Source organism: Protopterus annectens, chromosome 3.part0 (assembly GCF_019279795.1).
Source record: "Protopterus annectens isolate FY-2018-M chromosome 3.part0, PAN1.0, whole genome shotgun sequence".
Classification (NCBI taxonomy): domain Eukaryota; kingdom Metazoa; phylum Chordata; order Ceratodontiformes; family Protopteridae; genus Protopterus; species Protopterus annectens.
The window spans coordinates 1,961,245,174-1,961,272,942 of NC_056731.1; the positions used below are offsets into that span (position 1 = coordinate 1,961,245,174).

The 27,769-nt window shown below is 39.3% G+C and overlaps 1 protein-coding gene across 1 annotated transcript in view; it reads right to left on the minus strand.

Moving 5' to 3' along the window:
- The window catches only part of ZBTB47 (zinc finger and BTB domain containing 47), a 684,044-nt gene that overhangs the window by 358,736 nt on the left and 297,539 nt on the right, over positions 1 to 27,769 (minus strand). The gene's annotated exons all lie outside the window — the stretch shown is intronic.

Genomic DNA, 27,769 nt, shown 5'->3' on the forward strand with positions numbered 1-27,769 from the left:
CGCATTTCTGGAAACACTGGGAAACATAAAGGTCCTACCAAACACCCTAATATTGGGTGATTTCAATTACCCAAACATTAACTGGGAGAACTACTCAAGTACTAACTCCCTTGCCCAACTTTTCCTAGAATTTATAAACTCAAAAGCCCTGGTTCAACTGGTCAAGATTCCTACCAGAGGTGACAACATATTGGACCTGGTCATCACCAACATGGGCGACCGGTGTTCCACACCAGAGGTCAACTCCTCGCTGGTTAGCTCTGACCATAAACAAATCACTTTCGATATCCATATACTGCCCCCACCCCCGGACAAGAAAACCACCGTGAAAAACTTTTCAAATGCAAACTTCACGTTACTTAAGACTGAGGTGGAAAGTTTCAAAGCCCCCATGCTGAAGGATAACACTGTCCAACCTGCAAAATCCTTTACTAATGCATTCTTCGGGTAGCTACAAGAATGCATGGATCGTGGCATTCCAAGCAAAACCAAGACTCACTCTTCCAAGAAAAGTAAACCAGTTAGGTGGACTCCTGCCATAAACAAGCTATACAATAGAAGGAGAAAACTAGTGCAGAATAGAGTAAAATCCCAAGAAGGTAAGACATCCCTGATCAGTATCAGCAAGAAACTACAATCCCTCATAAAATCATCCAAGGCGAGCTTTGAAAGAAAAATTGCCAAGGACTCCAAAGATAACAACAAGGCATTCACTAGCTATGTCAAGAATCTAAGTGGCAATGCTCAGATCTGCTAGGAGTTAGTGCAGAATGGCACAAAGTACACTGAACCGACTGATATCGCCAACATCCTGGCAGACAGGTTCAGTGCAAACTTCACCCCCCCTCTCACCCCCAAAAGGGCCCATAACCATACCAGAAGAATGCAGAGTCCCTGAAATCACAGACACTCAGGTTAAAACAGCCCTCTCCAAAGCCAAAAGCACAGCATCAATGGGACCGGACGGTGTCCCAGGCTGTGTCCTACATGAGCTCAAAGATGAACTAACCCCTCACCTAAACACACTGTTCAAACTCAGCCTCTCCACAGGCTACATACCCATAGAGTGGTGCACAGCAACAGTTATTCCACTCCACAAAGGTGGAGCCACAACAAACCCTGGGAACTATCGCCCTATAAGCCTGACTAGCTTGGTCTGCAAGGCTATGGAGCGCATCATCATGGAACTCATTAACAGAGACATTGAGAACCTCCAAACACTGGACCCTAGCCAGTTTGGCTTTGTTAAGGGCAGATCATGCCTCCTAAACCTGGTGGACTTCTTTGAGACAGTTACCAAGGCTATAAACGAGGGAAAGGTGGTACACACAGCCTACCTAGACCTCGCTAAGGCCTTTGACACCATTCCCCATTCTGGTATTATAGACAAGCTCACCAGCCTGAACATAAACCCCTACATCACAAGATGGGTTGCCAACTGGCTCACAGACAGAACCCACATGGTGAGAGTTGCGGCAGCTAGGTCCGACTCTAAAACGGTTACAAGTGGCATTCCCCAGGGCACAGTCCTGGGACCCCTCCTGTTCGGCATATACTTCTCAGAGGTACAGACAAGCACAAGAGGACTATGGCTGACCAAGTTCGCAGATGACTGCAAACTAGAGGCTATAATTGACTCTCCGGCTGACACAGACATCCTCCAAAAGGGTCTCATGAGACGGATACCTGGTGTCAAAATCATGGCCTCAAGCTAAATGCCAAAAAGTGCATAGTCATCCCCTTTGGAAAAAACAAAGTACCCACAAACTACCACATAGGTGGTAGTCTCCTAAATATGGAAGACGTAATAAGGGATCTGGGGACCCAAGTAGATAGTAATCTCACCTTTGATAATCATATTGCCAAAGTGGTTAGAAAATCCTTCTACATGGCCCACCTAATCACAAAAGGGTTCGCATCCAGATTAAAAGAGGTCATTGTGCCCCTCTACTCATCACTCATCAGACCCATCATAGAGTACAATGCCCCATTTGGGATGTACCTTACAAGACACCTGCAACAGCTGGAAATACCACAGAAGTACCCCACCAAGAGGATCACTGGCCTCAAACAGATGCCCTATGCAGCTCGACTGAAGAAACTCCAGTTGTACTCGGCTGCATGCTTACTCAGAGGTGATCTCTGCCTGACATACAAGGCCATGTCCAACCCAGAATTTATGGACATGCTCCACCTAAAGAATTCCTTATCCCCTAGAGCCACATTCTCTAGGGATCTAAACCTCACCACACCAATAAATAGGACATGCTGGAGGGATAGATTCCTGCCCCAGATTCTTCCCATGCTTTGGAACAAGATCCCAATCTACATTAGGCAGAGCTCCTCGCTAACACTCTTCAAAAGAAACCTTGACGAGTGGATGGGAAATGGAAAGTTTACCTCGGGGATCACTTCAGTGGCTCTGCTGGACAGAGACACAGGGAACTAATCTAAGGGGGCGGTGAAAGCCAACACATTCTGACTAGGCTTATAAATGCCTTCGGGCAGATAGCCTAGTACCAACCTATGAACCAGAGGAATATCTGGCTGTTAATGGTGTTGCACTTCAAAGACTGTAGTTTTGCTGTCTGTTAACACCCCTTGGACTTTATGTAATTTTGGTTTATGTTTTCCGAAGTGAGACTTCCTTCTAAAAGAGACTTAGTGTTTCAAAAGGGAACCACCAGAGAGTGAAACTTCAAAATGTGTCAGCAATGAGAAAATTAAATGTATCTCTGCTAAGTACCACTGCTAATATAGCTAAAGGACTAAACTACATATTTTACTGTAAGCATCCTGTTTTGCTTACCTTTTGTCTTTTGGTTGTATTTTGGCAAAGTCAATCCATTTTGTGAGAAACCAGGTATAATTACTGCTTAAAAATTTTACAGCACACACACACACACACACACACACACACACACACAGTCACAAATGTACATCATCATATACACAGCCAGTAACAGGCATCTAGGTTTAGAGCTTGATTAGAGGGCCCTTATTTCAAGACACTTGTTGTTGTGTCTTTCGGCTTTTCCCGGTTAGGGGTCGCCACAGCGGAACTCCGGTCCGCTAATGATTGGCAGTAGATTTTTACGCACCGAGTTGCCAGCCCTGATGCACAACCTTCAACGAAGGTATGGCCATTCACGCATGTCTCCACACAGAAGACGCTCTAGCTGAGAATCGAACAGGACAACGTCTTACTGTGAGGCAACAACGCTACCACAGCACCACCACCGCACTATCTAGCTTATTAAGATTTCATTTGTTTCCTCTTCACAGTCTAAAACAATACATAAAATAAAGGGATCTAAAATCAAAGCAATATTGAAATAAATCATATGGTTAGTAAACCATAATAGAAAATAAGCAATGTAGTTATCCGGCTGTAACCAGGACTATATTCAGTCAGGAAGAACAGTACCATAAATACAGTTACTGTATTTACTGAATGAAAACCATCAAAAGAGCTCTAAAATTCAAACATAGCCAAAAATTATAAACATTTAACTGTTTAACATGAATAAATGCAGAATACAGTCAGAACGGTTTTGGCTCTCCTAATCAAAAGTGTTGTTGTATCCACAAAACCAACAGATCTACAACTACATTAATAAACACAAATGCTGTTGGCACACATCTTTTGCTTCTGTTTGTCAGAACTGACCACACATCAAAATGAGAACCAACAGTAATGCTTAGTGCAGTTTTCCTTTTATAAAATTTAACACTACGCCACCTTTAAACAAACAAGCTGTTTATATAAGTGTTAAGGCATGAAAGGTTGTTGGCCGCTGTGTATTAATTTCCTACAGAGGTGTATGGTAAGGCATGAGGTAGAAGTCTCAACGAGCTTCCAAACTTAGACGTGATAATAACTCTGCAACCAAAATGGATTATAAAAATACTGTCTGCATTGCTTTGTTTGAATACTTCATTCTATATTGAGAGTTTTCTCAGAAAAGAATACTTGTTATATTCCTGTTTGTTTACAAGACTTCCTTATTTCTAAGGTGTAAAAAAGTGTTAATACATTAAGATTTATTTGCATTTGTACATATTTATCATATTTGCATTTGATTTTTGTAAACTGTTTTTCGATTTGTGAGTTTAAAGTATTTACCAAAAGAAATTACAGCTTTGACTATGTGACTTGTTTCATTTTGCTTATCCATTTAATGGTAATTTTATGGAACTTATTTTAATTGTTGTTTTCTGTAATGTAACACTGCTTTAAAATGATGTACCCAAGTGGTTAGGCTTGCTTTCAATTTCAATTTTTTAAGGAAAGTCAGTTATTATTTAGAGTTTAGTAAGACAATAACTGCAACAATCACTGCTTCGATATCTCTTTTAGTTCTAATTCCTTTTCCCCCATTCCAGCCAACTATCATTTGCCCTTCCTTCTCAGTCTTCTCAACTGACATCACTCTAAGGGGGGATGCTCTCCAATGCAGCTTAGGAGTTAGCCTATCGGAATTATAAATGTACATGCCCAAGTGAAAGAGCAATAGCATAGCAGAGGAAAGGCATACATCACATCAGCCATCAAGGATGGATGCATTAGTCCCCTTAGCCTCTATCTCATAGCAAGTTAATAGAAGTAAATTCCCAAAACACAAGCACTCCCCACTTATGTGTATAGCTTTAACTGATTCTACCCCACACAGTTTTGTTGGTACAGACATCTTTGCACCTACTTGATGCATGCTGGGACACTTGCAGTTGGCTTTACTGACTCCCTCCCCATTGCATAGGTAAGCTGGTGATCAGACTCATAGCTAGGGCATCTGGCAACCTGTACGGTTTGCCAGACTGGTGCTCCCTTAATCCAAAACTGAGTATAACACATGAAAAATAGCCTTTCTAAAAGTGAAGACCAAAAAAAAAAAATCATCCTGAAATTGAAAGCCAGAAACAAAACAACAGCAACAACAAAATCACTTCCTCCAAAGTGTCTTGCTCCAAAAATGCAGCAAGCTGCTTGCTACGCTTACTAACACAATGAGCTCCAGGAATGCAGTATCAGCATTCATTATTAAAGCAGCGATATTACTAGTAGCTACTTATATGAACTGACACCCCATCATTAACTGCCATTTTCACCCCCCTAACAGCTTGTGTCCAGGGCTGCTTCCCCCCTTTGCATCACTCTGGTCATGGTTCCCCTGAAGAAAGCCATTCACTCCCACCCTTCCCATTAGCACTCCAAACATCTGGGTCAGTAATTAATCCCGAGTCAGCTGGGTCTCATTGAAGGTCATCTATGACATGTTTCTTTTTTAATTTGTTTTCCATGGTGTACTGCTGTTTTTGCAAATTCTGTATCCATCATTTGAACTTTTCCATTTCCTGCAAATAAGTTACAAGGTGTAGAAGTGATAAAGTTTGCATTATGAAGTGCACTACTGCTGTGGTAATTCCCACATGCAAAGGTTAACATTTTCCATATCCTAGAATAAGATACATGATGCAGGGGTAAATGGTGTAGCAATGGTACACCACAAGAAGCAAAATATTGTTAAAAAAATAGAGGTTAATCAATAAATTAGAAGAGAGGTTTACAGGAAAGGGGTAAACTACTAAAGTTTGATTCTGTACACAGCAGCTATAAGACAAAACTTAGAAATCGTTTTCTCTACAATTATTACATTTATTAGTACTTCTTGTCTGACTTGTGCATTTAGCAAGTATTGCGTGGGCTTGTTTCTGTAACAAACCTACCATTATGCTGACTGTGGTGATTATATTTTTTAAAGCCTATGTATCTGTGCATGAGGGTTTGTTAATTCTATCTGACAATCTGTGGCCTATTGCTTTATATTTGTTATTAATTTTGAGTGTGCAGTTAAATTTTCTTTGAGATAATACAGTAGGTGGTGTTTCTATTAATATATTTAGTTTTTATGTTTTTTTTTAATGTTTTGTTTTGTTTTGATTGTCTGTTTTCCTGTATTTACTTTGCTAATACATATGCTAAATGTTCCATTTTAGAGCCTTTGGAAAGAGTGATTAGTTCCTGGATATTTTATGTTTTTATTCAAATTAGAGATGACTTGGAAGTGTTGCAGTCATAAACAAGTTATTTAGAAGCTCACTTTGTTATTCCATAGCCTTGCGGTTACCAAAATATGTGAAAACACAGATGTGTTTTGTTGTAGCAAAGCTTTGCTGTGTTTGATAGCATTTCCATATGGCAGAATGTACTACTGTTTTTTGGGCAGCCGCTGTGGTGCAGAGGTTAGTGTTGCCACCTCACAGCAAGAGCTTCTGCAGTTTGATTCTCGGCTGTGGTGCCTTCTGTGCAAAGTCTGCATGTCTTCTCTGTGGTCACATGGGTTTTCTCCAGGTGCTTCAGTTTCCTCCCACATCCCAAAGACATGCTGTAGGTGGATTGGATGCTTTAAATTTGCCCTAGGCGTGACTGCATGCGTGTGTCTTCTGTGTAAGGCTGGGCACCGGGCTGGCAATTCCACACTGTAAAACTCCACTGCCAATCATGAGCGGACAGGTGATCCGCTGTGGCAACCCCTAACCGGGAAAAAGAAGAAGAAGATTCAAAATAACACTACTTTTATGGGATTTTGCTGTTTACTGTTATGGGAAAGAGTGGAATTTATCCAATCAGAAAACTTTTTATAAATGTACGTATTTCATTTTGTTCCGTTTCTAATCACAATACACCAAAGACGGACTTACTTGACACAAGTGAGAAAGTTCCACAATACAATCCTTCAGCATTACAAGTTAACAAAGGCAACATATCTTTGAGACATAGAAGGAAACCTACATAAACCAGATTAGAATGAGCAAACTCAGTATTCGACTACAGCACCATAGTGATTCCAGGGGTACGTATATTTTTGGTAGCAGCAAGTTGAGTGAAGCTACTATTTTTATTCTTTTATCCTACATGTAATTAAGTCTTATTCTCCATAAAATTTCTATTCATTTTACTGTGCTGGCATGGCTTCAAATGCACACATACAAATTTTTTTCAGTTTCTGGAGCAGGGATTGCTAATACTCTCCAAAAAAAAAAAACAGTCTTCCACCAGGAATACTAATTTGCTGCTAGGATATGCTGACCAAAGTACCAATGCTAGCAGTCAGCTATTGTTCAGTGAGGAAAATATGGAGAGGTGTTTTCAAGGGTATCATAACTTCCTTTGATTTGGTAGCTTTGTTATGTTCAGTCTTGCTTGCAAGTCATTATAAAGCACGGTTAAAGAAACAAATCAAGTGTATATATTCGTGATGCAAGTAGCAGTATAAATGTATATTTATGCAAGTATATGTGTGTGTGATATCAGATATAGATTATATATATATATATATATATATATATATATATATATATATATATATATATATATATAGGTCTACTTCAAATGCTCAAACTTGCAGAACATTGAACCACACATCATCAGGGATGAGATGATCAATGTTCTACAACACTGAATGAGCATGAAAGTAGACTAAATTAAAAAAGACCAAGAATGCAAAAAACAGACAATTGTGCCACCAAGACAGATAACCTCTCAAACTCCTTGGCACAACAAAAAATGAGCAACAAGCAGCCAAAGACGACTAATAAAATGAAAACTTGTCTTTATTTGTATGAACACTCCATAAACAGTCTGCATTTTCATTTTAATAAAACCTGTTAGGCTGTGGCTTATAGACTACAACATGTGTTATGTCAATTAAGGTTGGGGTTACTTGACTGAAACTGTGGAACGATTAGTTGTGAGGGTTTAAAACCATATATAAACTGGGAGTGTGGGTATGAATTTATCTGATGAAGTCTGTTAATTCAGGACGAAAACGTGGATTGTTTGTAGAGCATTCATACTAATAAAGACTAGTTTTCATTTTACTGGTCATCTATGGCTGCTTGTTGCTCATTTGTTGTTGTGCCAAGGAGTTCAATAAATTAAAAAAGATAAAAACTCTGCTTGTAAGTTTTTGCAGGGGATAAGCCCCCCTGTACCTCCCACACCCTCTGCTAGTTAAATATACCAACTCTGAGATCACACTACAGTGACGAAAATAGTACGTTTCCCAATCTGTGCCATTCTCGTCACTGTAGTGCGATCTCAGAGGTGGTATATGTTAGTAGCAGGGGTGTGCGAGGTGCAGAGGGGCTTGCCCCCCCCCGCAAAAAAGTGAAGTAAGAAGTTTTCGCATTTTAGGTTTTTTTGAGTTCAATATTGCAGAACTTCTATCCTCTGGTCCTTGATGATTAGAGGTTCGATGTTCTGCAATTTCTATTCTCTGAAGGGGACCTATATATATATACATGTATATATATATATATATATATATATATATATATATATATATATACACATATATATATATAATGTGATTTATCTCTGTCTGCATTTTATCACATGATAAAATGCTGCTGTTTTTTGTCAGTGGTACAGCTGACTGAATTACGTAACAGTCAAAGATCATTAGACTGACTGTTACATAATTCGAGGGCTTTCCTTGAGTTGGCTCTGTCCCCACTTAAAAGTTGTTTTTATTTTACATTTGGTAATTGCAGATGTGACCTATTGGTTTACATTTGCAATTACTTTTTTTGATGATTTTGGTGGTGATTAATGGTAATCTCCAATGAGTTTGAAATTACAAGAACATAAAGCAATTCTTGACAGACAGGCCTGGTGTGCTAAGTCTTTGATGTCCTGAAGAATAGGACTCAACTATACGACTAAACAACAACAACAATATGTAAATGTAATAATGCTATTACATAATTTAATCTTGCAATTAATATTGGGAGCCCAGACACACAAAAATGTTGGTGATCAGTATGGCATATTTATTCTATTTTGTTACCAGGGTGGTACACTGATCACAACAGACTTTTTGCAGGCAAGATGGTGAAGAAATTCACAAAAAAATTAAATAGAACTGATTCACAGAAACAGTGAATGCATTAGACAGTAGAATTAGCTGCAAAGTAGTATTAAGTATAACAAATGCTGTTTTAGTGAGTATACTTTTTAATACTATTTTATACCTGTACCTAATTCATAACTGAAAATGGGCCCACACGGGGCAAAATACATGAATAAACAAAATAAAGTAGAATCAATAATTTTTAATTCTTACCCAGAATATGACTATTCAAAGAATTTACAAGTGTATCCGTTAGGACCAATTTACATAATGTCACTATGATAGTTCTTCAGGTAAGAACCCAAAGATATGAAGTTAAAAACAATGTTGAAGTGTTAAAAGTAGTCATATAATGTCATGACTTCAAATCACATATGGAATACATGAAAAATGGAAAACCCACTGAAACACGTTAAAGTTCTTATTTTTCAGGCTGTGGTTCAGAATATGTGACAGAACATACATGTGTAATTTATGGAAGGTGCCAATCCTGCAGTTCCAGAGGGCACATTACAGGGAACAGGACTTAGGTAATGGATTCACAATTAGGGGGTAAGGTAGAAGCAGACAGTAACGTACAATTTTTTTTTTTTAATTTTAGAAAGCAGAATTGAACACACAGAAGCAGCAATGATCACCAACATTATTCTATGTACTAGACAGTGATTGAAGGATCAGGCAACAAAAGTATTTTGAAATCAGGAAATGAATGTTGTGAATTGCATACACCCAGTGTTATTAACTGCAACATGTAAGACCTACGTGAACTGAAGTTAGTACAGACTAAGGACTGGAAGGGAAAATGTTCATGAAGGAGAAGCAAGACTTTACTTCAGAAACTGATAACCGGTTCACCAAGTTCTGACCACTGAAAAGAAGTAGATGAGTAGGTCACTGTATCTCCTATTACCCCACAATGATGTTGGGTATTGCATGTGGAGATGGGAATAACTACTACAAGAACTGCAAGAGGAGTGTTGCTATTTATCACAAACAACAAAATCCATTGACAAAGAGGAATAAAGTACTGACCAAGGCCCAGACAAGCCAATTTCAATTAGTGTCTCTTGTGCCTTTTGTAGCTGGTATGGGGAGGATGGACATTACTGTCTTAAAAGGATGGATCATATGGGGGTTGTCCAATAGCCTAACACCTTAGAGGAGAGACAGCCACACAAGGGAAATCTATACAACGGGTTCTCCACAACCAAGCCAGGTGTGCAGTTGCCCTCATAGTGAGTACATGGCTGTGTGGACTCACTAGAAAAAGGTATAATGATCTACACAATAATGTAAGTCAAACATACCATGGTTGGTGGGATTAGGGCCTCTAACATATGCTCTTATTGCCAGGATGCTATTAAGGGCATGAACCACCTTCATATTTGCTCAAATGATGGCCCCTCTGGAATGGCTTTCATATCCATGCTGGAGATACCCAATACATGGGGAATGAAAAAGATGCAGGCCGATTGAGAAGGGTTTGATGGCTACCAAACATGCAGGCAAAAAGCACATAAAATAAAATGCATAACAAATCTAAGAACCTCTCCACTGCTTCATTGTATTGGCAAAAATGCCTTGCGCCACACAAACTGTCACATCACAGCACCCACTGCGTGCCACTGAGCATCACAAGGTCTTCTGGTCAGTAACTGAGCAGCATCGGACAAAGTACAAAGCACAATGGCTAAGTGATGCATTCTGTACTTCAGCTCTTGGATTAAAGCAGAATATCAACAATTTGACATAATGGTCACGAGCCGATGGACAGCTAGTGGCAGCAGATCTACAGTCTACAACAGACCAATGACAAAGGGGATACATTCCTTATTAACAACAGAATACTTTCCATAGATTCATAGGTGTTTACTAGACTAACAACCACAAGGGCACTTTTAAACCTAGCCATGCATCCCAAATCTATGAGAAGTTCTGGTACCCTTGATAAATGTAAGCAGGGGCTTGGGAGATTAACCATTTACAAGCAGGGGCCTGGGAGAGTAACCACTTACAGGCTGCCTGTGTCCATTACTGACATAGATGCCAAACCAAGGATGAATTTCCTGCTCCCATTTAATTGTTCAAGTTACACTTGAATTGGAATTAGGGAAGAACTCTGCTTCACATGGATAGGGAGCCTGTTCCAGAGATGGGGTAGTCTCTGGGATACATATCTGTCTCTCCAGCAGGTCCTATTTATATCACAGGCAATGTTTGAGCCTTTAGAATGGGCAAATCTGATGCTGTTTGTTTTGCAAATATGCAGGAGGTCCATCAGAGTGGGATCTGACAATGCTTTGAATGCCAGGCATAAATCTCTCCTCAACAGCCTGTAGGACCCAGAATACAGGGATAGAGCCTTGAGGTAGTCTGCATAGGACATGTTACTTACGCTCTGTATTCTTTTAGTGAGGAACCCCTGTGGATGTTCCAGTTGTTGGATATGCCTGGTTAGGTACATACCAAAGCATTGTACCCAATGATAGGTTTGATGAATGCCAAATACAGTGGAACAATGACTTCCCTGGACCTAGATGCCATACCTTTGTTCAAAAGTTTCACAACATAGAATGATTTCCTCACTACTGTAGACATGTGATGGTCAAAGGCTAGACAGTATGTGTGTCCCTAAGTCCCTGACTACTGCGTCAACTCAGGGGTGTGCTGTCAATATGATAGTTACCTGGGGTGGATGACTTCCACAAGGATACTCATATGCACTTCTTGGCATTTAGTGTTAGTCCATGGCTCTGAAACAAGTTACTTGTCTGTGTCAGCCCTTCCTGGAGAAGATTTCTTCCAGTGTGGGATTCAATGATAGCTCCTAATTTGCAATTAACTCAAATTTAGTTAGCCAGAAGCCATTGACATTGGCCTTGACTTCACAAAAGTAAATGCCAAAAAGGAGCAGTCCCAGGACTTATCCCTGAGGGACACGGCTTCTGTCTGGCCTCATTGTAGAAGTGACCTCCCCAATTCTAACTTCATGGGTCCTATCTGTGAGCCAGTTGGCTATCCACCAGGTGACATAAGGATTTGTATCTAACCTTTGGAGTTTGTCAACAATTCCTGAGTGGGTATTGCGTCAAATGATTTGTCCAGGACAAGGTACACAGTGTGAACCATTTTGCCATCATCCATTGCTTTGTTGACCTTCTCAAAGATGTCCACCAGGTTAAGTAGGCATGATCTGCCCTTGACGAAACCAAATTGAGTTGGGTCCAGTCTCTGGAGGTTTACTATGTCATTACTGATCATTTCCATGATAATTCTTTCCATGGGTTTACATATTAGACTAGTGAGACTTATGGGTCTGTAGCTTCCAGGGTCTGTAAATGGCCCACCTTTGTGCAGAGGGATGACTATTGCTGTTCTCCATTCTTGTGGCATGAAGCCTTTTTGGAGGCTGCAGTTAAATAGTGATTCCTGAGGGCCTGACATGTCATGTTTGACGCTATTTAGAAGGCATCCTGGTATAGTGTCTGGGCCCACTGATGCAATGTGCTTGTCCTTAGAGAAAGCATTAAAGACCTGTTCCCTAGTGATAGCAGGTGGAGTTATATTCTGAAGTCATTTATTGAGGGGAAAATTTGGAGCTGAATTTGTCTGCTAGTAGGTGTGCTATATCTTCTGGCTCAGTATAGGTGGCTCCATTTACAATGAGCTCTGCACTCAATTGTGCATTACCTTTGAGGCTGTAAACATAGCTAAAAAATGCCTTGTGTTTGTGATTGGCCTGGGAGGCCAAACTGACCTCAAATTTGGCTTTGGTAGACTTAATTTGTCCTCTGAGTTGTTTGTTTAGTTTGATGAGAGTGCTTTTATCCTGCTGGGTGCTGCACCTCCTAATTGTTTTCCATGATTTTCTTCCTTCTGTTATACAGCCTATTGATTTTGTGATTCCACCAGTGTGGCTTGTTTTTTGAGTTAGTTCTTATTTCTTCCTGGTGGGTACAGCTGACACTTTGCAGCTATTAATATGCTTGTACAGGGCTTCTTTGAACAGTTCCATATAGGCAGCAGTGTTCTCATGGTTTATGGGGGCTTGAAATTCTGCTAGTTTATCACTTAATCACAGGAAGTTAGCCTTAGATTAGTTCCTGAATCTTCCAGGGTTAGCTGGTGTTCCAGGATTTAGTTTTACTTCAAAGCAGAGGAGACCATTTTGTTGTCTGACCTTACCAGGGAAGGCATTACAGTAGGGAGTGTATAGCAGTCTCCCATATTAGTGAAAACCAGATCCAGTATGGTTGCACCCCTGGTTGCTGTATTGATAATCTAGTCCAGGGAGTTTGTGTTTACAAAATCCAGGAATCTCTGTGCCTGTACATTTGGTGTTCCCAGTTAATAGTGGTTTGATGTAAATCGAGACACCTCCTGCTTTAGTCCCTGTTTGTGTAGTAGCTGGTCTAAATGTGTGGAAGACATTATAACCTTGTACTGTCAGTGTGCTCTCCGCGTCTTTAAACTATGTCTCAGTGATCGCACAGACATCAGCATTCTCTAAGGTGAAGAGAGCTTCAAGGGAGTAAAGTTTTTTGTTTAGACTCCTAGCATTGAGCAGTAATACCTTTCTCAGACCACATCACTTACATTTGGCTTTCTGGCACTCCTTCAATGATTACATAAGAAAGAAATGGCAATTATTACACAGTAGGCCTAAAGCAAGGCAAACTATAACAAGGCATCCCAAATGACACATACTGCTATCACATAGTTCTTTCAATCTCCTGCACTCTGCATGCCGAAAGACAAAACGAGTGGAAGAAACAACACAGTCAAGTGTTGTGAAAGGCGACTATCGCTTGTATAAGTGTATATGTGTGACTGTATTTACACCTGTGTTTGCATATATGCATAAAAACTGACAAGAGACATAAAAAACTGTTCCACTTTCTAGACTCTAATCACCATCTATGTGTAAAAAACATTACATTTCTCAGATAGCTGCTGCTTCTATTTTAATGTCTGACTTCAGAATTTTTGCTCAGACAGAAAGCCTTGTATGCATTATTTATATGCTAGAAAAGCAAGTGCAATTATGCCTAGTGTAGATCTGAAAACCGAAATTCACATGCAATGAAAAAGAGATGCTGAAAAGCAATCTGACTGATTATTTACACAGTCAGTAAAGGTGATGAGCATAAGTAAATGCTGGAAAGTAAACATTATCAGTATGATGTTGTTAAATTACAGGAACATAACTGCACATTCCAATGCTAATGCTATCCTATCACCTTAGCTCAGCCTACAGTGTCATAAAGTTTGACAGTTCTGTGAAATGGAACAGTTATTACACATGACATATGTACAAGCAAGTATTCATACTGTTTTGAGTAGTCTAAATTAAACAGTAGTAGAAAAACATGCAACATATGCAATAAATTGTCAGGTTGTTTTTCATTTCCAATTTTTTTCCAGATAATACTTTATTCTTAACTATAAAAGGTATATGAAAAGAAATGCCCCAAAGTGCATGCATCTACTTCATTTTCCCTCAATGCATTTTGTGTGTATGTGTGTGTGTGTGTGTGTGTGTGTGTGTGGGCGGGGGGGGCTTTTCCACTAAACATTAAAAAAGGATAAATACAAATTTTACACACCCAAAATAAAATGGTTAAGAGAGTTAGTCTTCTACTATTGGAAGCTGCTAACTAGGTACTGACCACTAAAATGAACTACAGAAGTAGCCACTGTGGCACAAACCCCCAACAATCACCAGCTAATCTGGGTCTGTAAATTTTTCACTACAAAAAAATGGTTAAAGAGCCAGCAATGGTTTGTTATACAGCATCAACAAAGTATGGAAACATACCTAAAGTGCTCCTGTTACTACCCTAATCATTCTCACCCCCTGATTCATTCCCACCATGACAGAAAAATCAAAGAAAAGCTCCATAGTAGTGCTACTACAATGTCATGGTCTCCTTCTGACTGCTCCCAAGCAGAAGATTTGTGATACCATGGCACTGGAATTAGGTTAGCAGCTGTTGGAAGAGAATGTGGCATTAGATCACTAATGAAGTGGAACTAACTGGGTTATACGTAGTCCATCATAGGATGCACAGGATCAGCTGGGAGATGTCAAGTGCAAGTTAGTTTTCACATTTTTGATGCTATGAAAGATTAAGTTATATATATATATATATATATATATATATATATATATATATATATATAGTGATGCTATGAATTGGACAAAAACATAGATTCTTTTCTACACTTTTGATGTTCTGAAACAAAGCTTGAATGGTGAGTAAATAGGGGTCTTTTTTGCAGAGAAATGTCCCAGCTTTAAGATATAACCAATATATCAGCTTATGGTAAGGCCTAGTGTTGCATCTAAACTTCTGACAAAGGTCAAACGTATAAATATTGAGGTTAGATTGGAATTACCTTTAACAGATTTACTCTCAGAATCTTCAAGCCCAAAATCTTGAAACTCATAATCTTGAGACCATAATATCGAAAGACTGCAATATCGAACTCTTGCATTTGCTCCTTGCAGGACCCATGTTAACAGTCATTCCTCAGTTCCAACTGGTAGAGGGATTCAGTATTCAAGATCATTTAGATATTATGATCTTCACATTTTGATCATTTGAAATTATGGCCTCAGGATTATGAGTTTCAAGACTGTGATACTAAACCACCAGTAATACTGCGTTATGCACCAAAATGGTTACATGTATAATGACATACTTGGTTGTTTGATACAAATTAACTCACAAATATCACATAAAGATGCAAACGTCAGGCTAGCAAACTCTAGATAGTAATCCCCACATTTTGTTCTGTAGATTTATCACTAACTAGCAGTACTAACACTCTACAATGTTAAAGGGCACATCAACAGTTACAATCATAGACTCTTTCATACCACTGATTTACTGTATATGGTCTACAATGTCATCGAATAAATTGTAAAAATCTCCACCAGGGGTCCAAACACTCTAGCCTTGGCTGTTAATGACTTAATTTCTACAATACCCCACTCAGCTTCACTACATCCCTGGTAAAATTTGACCATGAATCAGCCATCTTTTCCTTTAGGTCTTTCTCTGCATCCCTCACTTAATACATCAGTCTTTAGGGACTTTTCATAGCCTCACCTACTGTAATTGTTAGACAACCTAGGCAGCTTCCTCAAGTAACCCCTACCCATGGATTTCATTAAAAAAGGTGCCTTTCCTCACCTCTGTCTTCTACCAACACCTTAGAAATTGTATGGAAAAATCAGTACCCATCTGTAAAATGTATAAAGGCAAGTTTAAGAATAAACCCATATGGTTGGACACTTGTACTGATAGAATCTAATACCCACCCCACATCATAGCGCTACTGGAACAGACTAGAAAAGATATTAAAGCTCACCAAATGGAAATATAAAGTTGAGCATAAATGTTACGTAGCCACAAACACCAAAGTGAATTAAAACTCCCAATAGCCTAACAATGAGTTGAATGGGTCCAGGACAGCCAACTCAATGGATGTAGCGCAGATCAAATTGTACAGCACTTACCCATAAGGCCCTGTATGCCCCTGGCTTAGGGAAAATAGTAGCGGACTGAAAAAAAGTTTACCTGTGATTTGTTAATGTAATTTGTCATTTTTGCATTATTTACACTTGCTTTAAATTTTTCAATATGTAGTGTCTGTGGAGTTTTTCTTCTGGGAGTCCACTGAAAAAGGCCATAACTCAGCAAAACATCCCATTTATCAAAGCATATCTACTCTGGTCTGTTAAATGCACTGAAGTCCAAAGTTCCATAGAGTACATACAGTTTTATTGTAGAACTAAAACCTATAGACAGTAGTATAGAATTTCTCCTGCACAATTAGCTAAGGTCTTGGCAATCATAGGTTCATAGGTAGGTACTAGGCTAATGGCCCTAGGGCCTATGTAAGCCTAGCCAACAAGGTTCCCTGGCTTTCACCACCCATGGATGTTATTTACCTGCGCCCCTGTCTAGCAGGCCCACCGATGTGATTCCCAGGGTGACTTTCCTATTACCTATCCACTCATCAAGATTTTTCTTGAAGAGTGTTAGTGACAAACTCTGCTCGACATATATAAGTAGTTTTTTCCAGAGTATGGGAAGTCTCTGGGACAGAAATCTATCCCTCCAGCATGTTATGTTAATTGTAGTGATGAGGTTTAGGTCTCTAGAGCGAGTTGCTCTAGATTTCTTAGGAATTTCTTAGATTGGGATTTCTTAGGTGTAGCATGTCAAGCAGCTCAGGGTTTGACATAGCTTTGTATGTTAGGCAGAGATCACCTTGGAGTAGGCGATATGCTACAGAGTAAAGCTAGAGTTTTTTGAGGAGGTCAGAGTAGGGTAACTGTTTGAGTCCCACAATCCTCTTTGTGAGGTATTTTTGTGGCCTTTCTAGCTGCTGTAGATGCTTTGTAATGTACATTCCAAATGGGGTGTTGTACTCTATAATGGGTCTGATGAGAACCGAGTAGAGGGGGACAATGACTTATTTTTTCCTGAATGAGAAACCTTTCATGATGAGGTGTGCCACATAGAAGGATTTCCTGACTACTGTGGCGATGTGATTATCAAAGGAGAAGCTACTGTCCACTAGAGTCCTGAGGTCTTTTATCATGCCTTTGGTGTTAAGTGGGCTGCCACCTATGTGGTAGTCCATGGGTACAGGATTTTTACCAAAGGGGGTGCCAATGCATTTTTTGGTGTTGAGCTTGAGGCCATGGCTCTGACACCAGGCATCAGTCTCAGTGAGGTCCCTTTGCAGGATGTCCACATTGTTTGGGGACTCAACTATGGACCCAATTTGTAGTTATCTGTGAACTTTGTCAGCCAGAGGCCCTCTGTGTTGTCCTGTACTTCAGAGAAGGAGATCCCAAACAGGAGGGGACCCATGACTGAACCCTGTGGTACTCCACTTGTCACAGGTTTGGAGTCAGATTTGAAGTCCGCAATAATTACAGTGTGGGTTCTGTCTGTGAACCAGTTAGCGACTCATCTTGTGATGTACAGATTTATACCCAACTTGGTGAGTTTTTCTATGATGCCAGAATGGGGGATGGTGTCAAAAGCCTTGGCAAGGTCAAGATAGGCTGTGTGGACTGCCTTACCCTCGTCCACGGCTTTGGTGACTGTTTCAAAGAAGTTGATCAGGTTCAGGAGACATGATCTGCCCTTCACAAATCCAAACTGGGTGGGGACCAGAGTATGACGGTTACCAATATCCTTTTTTATGAGTTCCATGATAATACACTCCATGACCTTGCAGACCAGGCTCATCAGGCTAATAGGGCAATAGTTCCCGGTGTCCGTGGTGGCTCCCCCTTTATGGAGTGGTACAACTGTTGCCGTGTGCCATTCAGTGGATGCAAAGCCTGTTGAGAGGCTATGACTGAACATGGTGCTTAGGTGGGGGGACTTGTTCGTTCTAAAGTTCATGTAGAATGCAGCCAGGGATATTGTCCAGTCCCATTGATGCTGTGTTCTTAAGTTTCAATAGCACAGTTTTGACCTGTTCATTTGTGATTGCAGGGACACTGCATTCTTCCGGTATGGATATGGTCCCTTTGAGAGGTGAAAGGGTAAAGTTGGCACTGAACCTATTAGCCAGGATGTTGGTGATATCAGTTGGTCCATGAATTATGTGCCATTGTGCTGTAGCTCAGAGCCGATCTGCGTGTTGCCACTGAGATTCTTGACATAGCTGTAAAATGCTTTGTGGTTGTCCTTAGGTCAGTGTCAATCTTATTTTCATAGTTCGCTTTGGAGGATTTTAGAGGCGATCTCAGCTTCTTGCTGATGCTGACCAGGGAGCACCTCCACTTGTGGGATTTTATTCTCTTTTGCAACAGTTTCTTCCTTCTGTTGTAGAGTTTGTTAACAGCAGGGGACCACAAGATTGATTTCCTTTTTTTAGAAGTCTGCGTCTTGGTTCTATTAGGGATGGCACGATCCATGCACCTGTGCAGGTGCTTATAGAGTGCGTTAGTATAAGATTCGGTGATAACTGTAATGTTCATCTGCATGGGTAGTATGAAGTTGGCTTTGGAGAAGTTTTTTTACAGCGGTTTCCTTAGTGGGGGGTGGGGGTGGAATGTGGATATCTAGGGTGATTAGTTTATGGTAGGATCTGACCAACGAGGAGTTGACTTCTGGTGTGGAGCACCTGTCGCTCATGTTGGTAATTACTAGGTCTAGGATATTTTTACCCCTGGTAGGGGTGTGGACAAGTTGATCCAGGGCATTGGAGTTCACGAATTCTAGGAAGCATTGAGGAAAGGAGTTACTACAAGAGTCGTTTTCCCAGTTAATGGTTAGGTAGTTGAAAAAATTTGGATAATTATTTATTTATTTTACATTTGTTGACTGGGCTAGTCTAACTGGATATATGTCCATTTTCAGTAGAGGCCTGGGGAGAAAAGCTCCAAGCGAGAACAGTGAGAAAGTTAACAATATAAAAAAGATAAGTGAAATCTCAATACAAAGGCAGCCGACAAAGTTAACAATATATATAAAGGCAAGTAAAATCATAATACAGAGGCTGTATTGGTCAAAAGAAGAACCATATAAAATTATACAAAAGAAAATGAAGCTAACAGATTATGCTAAATACAATAGTAAGTATGAGTAGAACCCAAATAAGGGAGAAGAACCATTATGTGATATGCTGTTACTAGGAAGAAAAGAGTAGTAAGTGGATCTGGAGAAAAGGTAGTGGAGTACGGAGAGTAGAAAAAGCAGGAAGGGAAGAAGATATTAGTCTGGGTTAGCACATGGACAGAGCCAATGAGTTTTAAGATGTTTTAGATAAAGGAGGGGAATCAAGGATAGATAATTCAGAAGGAAGCTGATTCCAGTTCTTACCTGCTGTATTTGAGAAAAGTGAGTCACCAGCTTTGTTGTTAGATTTAATCGAGGACACTAAGAGTTTGTTAGCAAAATGTAGGGAAGTTAGATTTTTATATGGTGTAATCAGATTAGTAAGGATTTGGGTGTTGTTGGGGTGGTAAAGGATCTTTTGAGTGATAAGTAACTGTTGACAGAGTATATGGTTCTTCATTCCTAGCCATTCAAGTTGTTTGAGGTTGAGGCAGTGGTGAATTTTAAAGGGGGAGCATGTAATGAATCTAGCTATGCTATTATAACAGGTGGAAAGTTTTGGCGAGGTTGTTTTTGGATAGGTTAGTATATATAGCAGAGGCATAGAAAAGGGTAGAAATGAGGTGGGTCTGGGCAATTGTTTTCCTGGCATAAGAAGTAAGGAATGTTTTTATTCTATAGAGGGTACCAAGTTTTTTGTTAACAGACTTTATGGTGGAGTTGATATGGGCATCGAAGTTGAGATGATTATCAGTTGTTACACCTAGTAGGCGGGTTGTAGTATCTGGGGTTATGTTGGTACCATTGTTAGAGGTTATAGAGAAGAATGTAATTGTGTGATTTATGAGTTGGGGTAAAAAGCAGTAGCTTTGTTTTTTTCAGATTTAGGAGGAGGCAGTGTTGCATAAACCAATTTTCAACATTATGAAAAACAGGTTTGGGTGAGGGACTGGAGAGAGGCTATATTCTTAGCTGTATAGATTAAGGTAGAGTCATCTGCATATTGAATGCAGGTGGCTTGAGGTATATTCATGTGTAGATTGTTAATAAATAAGGGAAAAAGAAGGGGACCTAAGATAGAGCCTTGGGGTACTCCAATATTTACTGGAAGTAATGATGACAGATGGTTATCCCAAAGTACTGCTTGCTGTCTATTTTCCAGATAAGATCTAAACCATTGTAATGCTTGAGGATCCAGAGAATGGGCCTTTAATTTGTCTAGAAGTAATATATGGTTAACCATATCAAAGGCTTTTGATAGGTCAATAAATAGTGCAGAGGAAAAAAAGTTGTTGTTACGATTTTTATTTATAGAGTTGGAGAAGGATAAGAGGGCAGTCGTAGTGCTATGGAATGGTCTGAAGCCATGTTGGCAGTTTCCTAGTAGGTTATTTTGTAGCAGGTGGTTAAGTAGTTGTTTGTGAATACACTTTTCCATTATCTTAGCTAATGGGGAGAGTAGGGCAATAGGCCAAAAGTTTGAAAGCTCAATAGAAGATCCACCTTTATGTAGTGGGATAATATGGGATACTTTCCATATGGTAGGGATTTTGCCTTCTGAGATAGTTCTGTTAATAAGGATAGAGATGGGATAGTCTATGGCTTTTGCAGCAATATGTAGGTATTCAGGTGGGAGATGGTCAGCAGAAGGGATGCAAGGTTTCAATTTTTGACGTAGCTTGCAGATGAGAGATGTTGGTACAGGTTGTATATGAAAGGTAGGACATGAAGTCTTGGAGGTATTTAGTGGGGAAGAAGTGAAAGGAGGCAGAGAATTGGCTAGGGTTTGAATGGCTTCTGTAAAGTAGTTATTAAAGGAATCAGGTATCTGGTTGGTGTTATCATGGTTGAAACATGTTGGGGTAGGAGTCATAGAGTAACCTGGTTGAAGAAGTTTATTTATCCCTGACCAGAATTTTTGTGGAGTTTGTTGACTGGTTTGTTGGAGGTGAAGGTAAAAGTCTTTTTTGTCTCTCAGAATATCCTTCTTGGTAGCATTTCTTAGCTGTTTAAAGTGGAGGTGATCTGCTGGACATTTGGTAGCTCTCCATTTAGCCCAGATTTTATTTCTGAGGAGCATCTTTTGCCTAGTTTGTTTTGTGAGCTATGGGGCAGATTTGGTTCTTATTCTCGTAGAGCGATAAGGTGCATGGTGATCTAGGATATGAAGAAAGTTAGTGTTAAAGTAGGTCACAGCCTCATCAAGATCAAGATGGATCAGTGGTGATCAGTCACATGCTTGTAGTTCATTCATGGCAGGATTAAAGAATTGTTTTGAGCGGGAGGTTTGGAGATTATGAGTAGTTGGGATATGGACTTTTGGTCTAATAATGTAGATAAGCATATGGTCACTGATGTCATCGGGAAGGGTTCCTGGAGTATAGATTTAAGGGTGGCTATTAATAAGGATCCAGTCAAGAGTCGTTTCCTTGCTGCTAGGTTTGTGGATTCTAGTAGGAGTGATTATTAATTGTGAGAATCCAAAGAGATGTATGTGGTTTGTAGGGTTAGGGGAATTGCAGGTGGACCAGTCGATGTTAAAGTCACCTAGTATAATGGTCTCCTGGGGTAGTTGGGTAGAGAGGTGACTAAGTAAGTTTTCAAGAGTATTGGTATTGTTTCCTGGTGGGAGGTACATGCAGACTAGATAGATAGATTTGGAGTTTAGTAGTAAGGATTTCGGATTTGGTGTCTAATGATGGAAGTACATTAATGGTTGAAATATGGAGATTAGATTTATAGAGAATGGCTGTACCCCCACCTTTTTTGGTTTTACGGTCACATCTAAGGATATTATAGCCTGGGGGAATAATTTCCTGGTCTAGAGTGGATGGTTTTAGCCAAGTGTCTGTAATACATAGAATATCAAATTAGTGCATGTCAAGGAGTGCATGCAGGTGGGAAATTTTATTTTTAATACTTCTAATGTTGAGGTGAGCTATCAGGAGGGAGTTGGGTGGTTTAGTTAATGTAGGAATGATAGGTAATGTTAAATTGTCAAGGTTATTGGTGTAGTTAGTATTGGCGCCTGGGTTTGGATGAATATCACCATCTAGGAGGGGATGTTGTTGTGGATATCGCAGAGATTTAAGGATCTTGTAGAAATTGTTGACATTCTTTTTGGTAGTGAAGGAAGTAACATGGGTTGATCTGTGATATTTTGGACATATATAGTTTGATATACAGGTTATGTTACTGTGGTTATGGGAGTAAATGATAGAAGATGGTAAAGTTTGTTGTAAGTTGTGGTTTTGTTCAGATAGAGAAAGATTTTCAAAGAAAGTGAGTGAGTAAGGTATGGTAAGAGAGGCTATAGTGGTAGTTAAGAGTAGTAAGTTAGTGCAATTAGTTTTGTGTGTTAGGGCCATGATAGTAAATGGATATGAAAACTGCAGCAAATATTCTCTAAAAACTGTGAACACCAACAAATAGTAATTTAGTCGCCAAGGATGATGATGAATAAAAGTTCTTTTATTGTAATTCCAACCAAAAGTAAGCGCTTTCGTCTACCTCTGTAGACTTCATCAGACAAATGAGAAGTGGCACCATACCATATTTATATACATCTTGATTATCCCAATAAAACAATTAAAACAATCAATACATTAAATTGAAAAATTGAAAGATTGAAAACTTATAAAAATCATCTACTTCACATTAATCAATTTAAAACTACACAGTGAAAAAAATGTATATATATATATATATATATATACTGTTATATGTGTGTATACAATAGACGTTATCTACCTTATTATAAAATTTATATGTATGTTTAACCAATTTATTATTTATACATAAACTACTACAATTTTATGCTTCTGACGAAGCTAATGTGAAAAATGCAGTTAATAAATGTTGAAATTAATATTGAAGAATTAGTTAAAATTAAAAAATTAGTTAAAAAAATTAATTGAAAAAATTAATTTATACTTTCCCTGCTCTATCAACCAAAATACACTTGATGCTAATATATTCGTTTAAGCCAGGAAAATAGTTAGCTTTCAGCCTTAACTGCCAACTCACTTCCCTATGTAACAAAAGATTTTTCAAGTCACCTCCTTTATAATCATTTTTCACCAAATCTATAATACCAAACTTAAAACCTTTAAAAGAACTACACACTGTGGAATGTTTATATAAAGCACTTGTATCTTTTTTAACTCTTATATCATTTGTGTGCTCATAAATCCTGTCCTTTAATGCCCTTTCAGTTTTTCCCACATAAAAGGACGAACATTGTGTACAAATAGCTAAATATACTAACATCTTTGTATAACAATTACCCTTACAAAAATGTACTATACTACCCAAGCTATTATTTAATTGTATAGTTTCATTTTTATAAATGTGGACGCATTGTCCACATCTACCACAGGCATGGGTTGCCCTTTTAACAATTCCACAACTAGTGTCCCTTTCAAAGGTTCTTTTAAAGTTGGTACCTATTTTATAGGTGAAATAAGGTCTGTTGCCCACTGCTTCATGTACCTCCTTGTTGGTCTTAAGTATTGACCAATTTGTTTCCAAAATTTTAGTGAATTCTTTAGTGAAAACGTTGAATTCAGTTATACAAGTTCCTTAGTAATTTATTTTTTCTTTGTTTAATTCCTCTGTTTTATGTAGTGTTTTACCCAATAAAGACTTGAATTTTGTACCCCATCCGTTGTACACTTCCTCTAAAATACCACCAACCAAAACTTTTGGATAACCCCTCTCAATAAATTTTTCTCCTAAAAAGACAAACTCATCGTAAAGGTCGTTAAAATCAGAGGTCATCCGTGCTACCCTTACAGCCTGCCCTTTAATAAGGCTCCTTTTTTGATGGAAGGGGTGATGACTATCGAAGTGTAGATAACCATTACACCATGTCTCCTTTCGAAAAATCCTTGATTTAAAGCCCAACCCTACTTTACTGACTGTGAGGTCAAGAAAATCAATACTATTGACCCCCACAGTGTGGGTGAAAGACAAAAAATTGGTTGTTTTATTAATATAAGCCATGAATTCCTCTAATTGTTCATGTGTACCTTCCCATAGAACAAAAATGTCATCCAAAAACCTATAATAACACTTCATAAGTTTGAAATGTTTACTGTTAAATATATGTCTCTCCTCCCATTCTAACATCACAAGGTTGGCATAAATGGATATGAGTTGAGAGTAGTTTGTATGAGTAGGTGAAGTAAAAAGTAGGAGAGAGTGTTATAAATAGTTTGAGCAGGGTTTAAATAATGTAAGTAAGAAGTTAGTGGAGGTTGTCTCAGAGGTAGATTTGGGATGCAGTTAGTGGAGATATAGGTTGGGAAAGGTGAGAGGGTAGTGCAGAGAGAGTTAATTAGAACTAATTGGGATAGGAAGAGGTAGGGGAGTGGCCTGGTGATGAAGAGGTTTTTGATAGGCTGAGAGAAGGAGGGGGAGTGGTTAGTGAAGTATAAGTGTAGGACTGCTGGGGGTGTGTGGGAAATGGGGGTAGGGTAGGGAAGCGGAGTGAGCCCGTAGGGCGAACGGAGCGGGGTAGACCCAACCCAGTTCTCAAAAAACAATCTGAGAACCAGTATGCAGGTAAGGAAATTAAGGTACACTTATAGAGTACTTTTCTATGTTCTAGTCTGCGTTTTATTTTCTAGTCTACAAAAATGCTAGTTTGTTAAAGCAAAAAGAAAATAATGCTAGTCAAGAGGGTAGTAAGGGGGGGAGACACCTATTACCAGTTGTAACGATGATAGTGCAAAACAGCTGCCGTTCTGGGTGTAGCAAAAGGTAACAGAATTACTTATTGCTAGCTCGTGTAAACGAACTTGTTAAAAAATGTAGCAGAGCCACAGGTATAAATACAAAATCAAGAGCTTAGCAACAGAAGATGGGTGTTTACACATACAGGGAATTCCTGTGTTATCTCAGGTTGCTGCCTTATTTCTGTTCCAATTCGGTTTTCTTTGTAAGGATCGTGACTTAGCGCTGATAGGACATTGCGGTCACAGGCTGTTTTATGAATGTCTGGGACTGTAATAAGGGAATTCCTGTGTTATCTCAGGTTGCTGCCTTATTTCTGTTCCAATTCAGTTTTCTTTGTAAGGATCGCGATTTAGCGCTGATAGGACCTTGCGGTCACAGGCTGTTTTATGAATGTCTGGGACTGTAATATGGGAATTCCTGTGTTATCTCAGGTTGCTGCCTTATTTCTGTTCCAATTCAGTTTTCTTTGTAAGGATCATGATTTAGCTCTGATAGGACCTTGCAGTCACAGGCTGTTTTATGAATGTCTGGGACTGTAATAAGGGAATTCCTGTGTTATCTCAGGTTGCTGCCTTATTTCTGTTCCAATTCAGTTTTCTTTGTAAGGATCTTGATTTAGCGCTGATAGGACCTTGCAGTCACAGGCTGTTTTATGAATGTCTGGGACTGTAATAAGGGAATTCCTGTGTTATCTCAGGTTGCTGCCTTATTTCTGTTCCAATTCAGTTTTCTTTGTAAGGATCGCAATTTAGCACTGATAGGACCTTGCGGTCACAGGCTGTTTTTATGAATGTCTGGGACTAATAAGGGAATTCCTGTGTTATCTCAGGTTGCTGCCTTATTTCTGTTCCAATTCAGTTTTTTTTTTTGTAAGGATCGCGATTTAGCACTGATAGGACCTTGCGGTCACAGGCTGTTTTATGAATGTCTGGGACTAATAAGGGAATTCCTGTGTTATCTCAGGTTGCTGCCTTATTTCTGTTCCAATTCAGTTTTCTTTGTAAGGATCGCGATTTAGAACTGATAGGACCTTGCGGTCACAGGCTGTTTTATGAATGTCTGGGACTGTAATATGTGAGGACGGGGGGGGGGGGGTTGTTTAACCCTGGCCTTAATGATCACTTATAATTCATTGTTGGGTTTTCAGCCTCATGATGGTGTTGTTGCTTTAAATTTTGTAATTGCTTAATTAACTATGGTATATAATTATGTCAAAATGATTTGTTTGTTCATCACTGAAGAAGGCATGTTGCCGAAACCAGTCTGATAGTGTGGTGTTTTTTCGGGGTAGCCACAATAAATCATATATTTCCTACTCTTCGGGTGATGGCCTCTTTTGTTGGAAACATTGTAAATGCTTTTTGGCCTTGTGCACCAGACGTACTTGCGAGAGCTGTTTAGAATAGTTTGTAGGGGGTTCCTCGCTGTTGGCTTCTGTGTGTTACAAGTTCTGCATCAGTAGCTGTACATCGGTGATTATTTCTTTTTGGCTTTTGCCCAACCTTGGATCTATCGGTGGAATATTTGTCCTACTCATCTGGCATCAAAGGATTTTTTTCTATATTAAGACATTTATCTACTGGATCAATAATACTGTATAAGTTCATTTGGCCCACCGGTGTTGGGCAGACACAGTATTAATATCTTTATCTAGGGGACAGGAGACAGCTCCCAATGTTTATTGTTGTTTACCAGGATACTATCTGCACTGGTAAACTGTATTTTTGTCAAAAATTCATCTTGTGGATTGGCGACAGATGGGGCAATGGGAGGGTGGCCTAATGGTTAAGGTGTTTGCCTTACAAACACAAGGAGCAGGGTTTGAGTCTCACAAGGGATAATTGACTAGGCTTAAAATGGCTCGCAAGGGCAGTTAGCTTAGTACTAACCTATGAACCTATGAACCAATAACCATTTCTTGTACAGGCCTGTGGTCTATATTTTTTACCATCAGGTGAGCCTTTGAACTAACTGTTAGCACTGAGGCGTGTTTATAGACACTTTTTTATAATTTTTTGATATCAGTGCGTATTCTGACTATATACTGTATGCCAGTCTAGTACAGGCATACTTGCTCACTGTTTTGTTCATGAAGCCAGCATTTACTTAAGGGCAGGAGATGACTCCAACGTTTATTGCGGTCTACAGGTTAATTGTTATATCTCAGTTAACTATATTCTATCAAGGATTTGTGTTGTGGACTGGCAACGGATGGGGTGGAGATCGTAGCCTTTATTTTTCATGATTAATGTTTATTCAAGCTCGAACGTTTATTGCGGTCCACCGTTTTTTGTTGGGTTCTTATTTGGGATTTTTATTCAGTGGACTGGCAAATGGATGGAGTGCTTATGTGATGGGAATTATTCCTGTCATGTTTAACAAAAAAGTGTGGAATAATTGTGAATATGCACCGTTTCTTCATACATCTTCTGCATTTTTTGTCATCAGCGGAAGTTCGGGGCCCTTGATTCATTCTGAGCTCTTTGAGTGGGCAGATTATGTTGAACTGGCGAGCATACA